The sequence below is a fragment of the Procambarus clarkii genome, chromosome 13 (assembly GCF_040958095.1).
Source record: "Procambarus clarkii isolate CNS0578487 chromosome 13, FALCON_Pclarkii_2.0, whole genome shotgun sequence".
NCBI classification, from domain to species: domain Eukaryota; kingdom Metazoa; phylum Arthropoda; class Malacostraca; order Decapoda; family Cambaridae; genus Procambarus; species Procambarus clarkii.
In genome coordinates, this window is record NC_091162.1 from 25663328 (window position 1) to 25668727 (window position 5400).

Consider the following 5400-nt stretch of genomic DNA (forward strand, 5'->3'; position numbering starts at 1 on the left):
ATATACATTAATCAACGGACAATCAAGAATATAATGGGCAAGGGTGTGAGGTCTTAACATACCACATAGTTTACACTTCGTGTCATTATCATGAACATCTATCCCATATTCCCAGTAATATTTGTACCCAAGCCTGAGCCGCATGTACACAGAGTCACTCCAAGCATTTCTCCTTTTACCATAAGTGAAATGGGTGTTTTGACTCACATACATGTAGTGTTGCATGGTTTGACTACTCTCATACATTATATCTCTCCTCTCCACTCCCGCCTGTGCCTGAATATTTCTGATTTTGCTTCTTATTTGTCTCATTGTGAATTCACATTCAATGTCAACTTGTAGTTTTGATGTGGCACGTTTGGCCAAGTCATCCGCCACCTCGTTGAGCACTATTCCAACATGAGATGGAATTCACAAGAATTTCACACTATAACCTTTCAGCTGTTTCTCAGTTATTCTTCTCTTACAGTCCTCAACAATAGACATGAAGACTGGGTTTCGACTGTTTAAGGACTCCAGTGCTCCTCGGCTATCGACAAATACAAAAACATTTTTGTCGTCATGACGTACTTCCTCCAAACACGCCAGAATGGCCTGCAGTTCAGCTTGTGTGGATGATATATAATTACTAAGCCGGAGTTCAATTATCCTGTCCACAGTCCCAAACTCCGTATATTCCCTTATTAGGACACCACACCCGGTCCTGCCATCCTCCGCCACCGACCCGTCGCAATATACATGTAAACTGTTGCCTCTTGGTAACCGAGATATCATGCTTCCATACAAACACCGTAATTGTCCCGGTTCATGATGAATCTTTTTCACCTTGAGGGGTACAATTTCGACGTCTATTTTCTGTACTTTCCAGGGAGCAGACATATTACACTGTCGAGAGGGTTTACAGCAGTCAAGTACGTCGTATTCCCTGAGGTCACGAGCTAATCCCCTCGTGTAGCGTGTCTCCCTCAGTTTCCTGGAAGTGTGTACGTCACTCAAGCAGGTCTGAACGCTCTCAAACAGCTTATCCCCTCCTTTTCTCTGCATGAAACGAATAGATACTCTAGTGTTAATGTCACGGACTCTATCACACACACTCTGTAAATTTAATTCCATTCTCATTATTTCAATCATTGCATTTCTTTGACATCCAAGAATAATCCTCATAGCCTCGTTCTGTATCAGCTCTATTTTTTTAATTCTGCCTTGGCCTGTGTAAGACAATACGGGTGCTGCGTAGTCTATCAGGGACCGAACAGTACTTATGTATAACATCCGCAAGATAGGTACCCCAACACCTTTACCAGAAAAAGCCAGTGCTTTCAGAGGATGCAGACGGGCTTTACATAAGGTGCTGATATGATTTATTTCAGCATTTTTACTCTCACATGTGTATCCAACATACATGCCCAGATACTTGTACTTCTGAACACGGCTCAGTTCCACACCATTTAAAGTAAGTGTTATATTTCTTCGTTTCCTATACTCGTATTTGGTTTTATCTGCTGCATTTATAACTAAGCCTAACTTGTGACAGGTTGTACCAAGGATGTTAAGAGCAGTTTGAATTTTGTTCCCAGAAGTGCCTTGTATAAGAATGTCATCAGCATATATGATCGTCGTGACCCCTGGAGGATACATCTCTGATGCTAATCTGTTCATTAATACATTGAATAAGGTGGGACTTAATACTCCCCCTTGTGGGGTACCTTATTGAAACCTCCGTTCCTCAGACATGTATCCCTGGTAATACACCTGACCTTTTCTGCCTTGTAGATAATCCCTTATCCAGTGTAGCAATCTCCCTGTTATTCCCAGATTGGCTAATTCGTATAAGATTACTTCCCCATTGGCTTTATCAAATGATCCTTGTAGATCAACAAAAACTCTACAATTGTCATCCACATTAGACAAACACTTTAAGAGACAATCCGCAGTACTTTTGCCTTTGATAAAACCAAAGAGATTACTGGACATGTTATCACCTACAAGGTAGAGTAGCCTATTTAACAAAATCCTTTCCATCATTTTACAAAAGCAGGATATTAAGGAGACAGGTCTGTAGCCTCCGTTAGACTTAGGGATAGGAATGATGACAGCCTCTTTCCATTTTCTTGGTAACTTTCCCTCTCTATAACTCATATTAAACAAATCAAGTAAGGGACTAGGTTTCATACCGGCTAAATAATTAAGTATGTCATACGTTACTCCATCTTTTCCCGGAGCAGTAGAGCTGCCACTTTTTATAGCATCCAGTAGCTCATCGTGGGTTATCTCAGTGCACGCTATAGATCTTGTATTTAAGGCACATAAAGTTACTCCATTTCTAATATTTTCCCATGACTCAATGGTGACTCTCGTGTCTGCAGGTAAGGACTCCATACCCTTTATCTTTGGGGACTTTACAAACATATATTTGGTGAAAGTTAAATCTGCAATAGCAATTCCATCTGTTATCATATACTACCATGCAAGAAGAGCCGAATATCTATGGGTTATACTACCATGCAAGAGTTGCCGCATATTTATGGGTTATACTACCATGCAAGAAGATGCATTGCATTTTGGGACCTCTCTTATTTCTTATATACATCAATGATCTGCCTAATGTCTCTAACATTCTGAAACCTATTTTGTTTGCTGATGATACTACCCTCATCTACTCTAACCCCAACCCACATACACTAAATAATGTTAATAATGAACTAAAAAAAGTCCACTTATGGATGTCAACCAACAAACTAACACTTAACATAGAAAAGACCTACTACATCTTATTTGGAAGCAAATCTACAAATGCAGTTCAGCTTCAGATAGACAATGTAAACATTAGCAATAAAAATGATGGAAAGTTTCTTGGCATATTCCTAGACAAGAGACTCAACTTCAGTACCCACATACAACACATAACTAAGAAAGTCTCTAAAACAGTTGGTATACTCTCCAAAATCAGATATTATGTACCTAACTCTGCTCTCATCTCTCTATATTTGCACTAATCTATCCCTATCTTAATTATGGTATCTGTGCATGGGGTTCAACCACTGCAAACCACCTCAAGTCCATCATCACCCAGCAAAAATCTGCTATCAGAATAATAACAAATTCTGCTTTCAGACAACACTCAGTCCCCTTGTTTAACTCCCTAAACATATTAAACATAATCTCACTCCACAAATTCTCTTGTGTCAACTACATTTACAAAACCCTGTTCTTAAATGCAAATCCTGCTCTGAAACTCTTCCTGGACAGATGTAATAGGACCCATTATCACCACACCAGAAATAAATATCTCTTTGATATCCCCAGAGTCAAACTTAATCTATGTAAACACTCTATGCAAATAAAGGGACCCAGTCTATGGAACTCACTCCATATTGAATTGAAAAGCTGTCAAACATTTGCATCATTCAAAAACAATACTAAAAAGTACCTAATTTCATCTTCGTAGTTTTTTACCTTTTGCTTTAAAACTGCACTGTATCTATTGCTACCCAATCTCCCAATCTTTATGTACCCAGTCTGAACATCTTTATCATTGCGATCATTGCTGTCTTCTTATATGTACTGTCAATCTGCTGTATGGTGTCTATTAATCTTGTTTAAATTACCAATCAAGCTGTCAATGTAATCAATCAGAGCTTTAATATACCAATGTGCTTTAATATACTTACTAATCTCTCTCATCTCATTTTTTTTCTTGCAATGTATTTGTTATTTTATTAATTCTGATAGAATTTCCCTACTTAAAATTATCTGTTAGATTAAGGACCTGCCCGAAACGCAGCGCGTACTAGTGGCTTGACAAGAGTGCAATTACTGTACTATGCTATGTATCCTCACAAACCCAATGTACCTTCTTGTATATAAATAAATAAATAAATAAATAAATAAATAAATAAATAAATAAATAAATAAATAAATAAATAAATAAATAAAAAAAGAGCCGAATATCTATGGGTTATACTTCCATGCAAGAGTAGCCGCATATCTATGGGTTATACTTCCATGCAAGAGTAGCCGCATATCTATGGGTTATACTACCATGCAAGAAGAGCCGAATATCTATTATAGGGTTATACTACCATGCAAGAGTAGCCGCATATCTATGGGTTATACTACCACGCAAGAAGAGCCGAATATCTATTATAGGGTTATACTACCATGCAAGAAGAGCCGCATATCTATGGGTTATACTACCGTGCAAGAAGAGCCGAATATCTATGGGTTATACTACCATGCAAGAGGAGCCACATATCTATGGGTTATACTACCATGCAAGAGGAGCCACATATCTATGGGTTATATTACTGAGGTAAAGGAGAAGCATTGCCAGACATGTGGCTTTATTGAACAAATAACTATACTTATAAAGACTAACAGTGCTTAAGCTATATATAATAAAAAGCAAACTGCACATGACTAACGCTAGAACAAACAGAAAGTAAACTAGGAGTTAACATTCAACTAACCTGTACACAGGCACGACACAGCTGATCTGACAACAACAAAACAGTCAAGCGAGCATCCAAACGAATCAGTCAAGCGAGCATCCATCCGGGTACAATAATATAATAACACTTTTACTACATTCACCCCATCTAGCTTTAAGTAACATAGTCCCGAAGATGAGTAGGGGTACTGCGCGTCCTTCCAGATCGTCGAAGGGACTCCTGCAAAGTTGAAGCCTCTAGTGTTCCAGTCGGTTCCTGCATAACCACCTTCTCGAGGAAGTGTTACGTCAGAGAAAGGTTCCCAATTAGGTGTTTCTAGGTTAGGTGGTTCGGAACGAAGTAGTTCAGGATGAGGTAGTTCAGGATGAGGCAGGTTGGGGTTTACCTCAGCTTTCGCAATCGCTGGGTGTTGTTGTTGAATGATGAGATTGGGGTTCAAACTCTCGCAGCCCTCAGTGGTCATGGGTGCGAGGTGTCTTAATGATACAGTGGTAATCCTGCCATCCGGGAACTTGACATGGGCGTATTCCGGATTCACGTCTACGACCTCAACCTCATCAACTAGAGGATCATTTTTGCTTTGCCGCACCTGACGTTTTAGGAGGACAGGGCCTCTGCAAGCAAGCCACGTAGGTAGTGTTCGCCCTGAAGTAGACCTTCTTGTATGCTGGAAGAATCGTTCATGTGGTGTACAATTTGTAGAGGTACACAACAGTGATCGAATAGTGGAGTGCATCAGGAAGCACAACTTCCCATTGGGATACATCTAAGCCTCTCGTCCTAAGAGCTAGCAACACTGTCTTCCAAATAATCCCATTGTACTTCTCAGCCTGGCCATTTCCTCTAGGGTTGTAAGGAGTCGTACGGCTAGTTGCTACCCCTTTTTTAGTAGAAAATCTTTCAACTCCTCAGACATAAAGGAAGTTCCCCTATCAGAGTGTATATATGC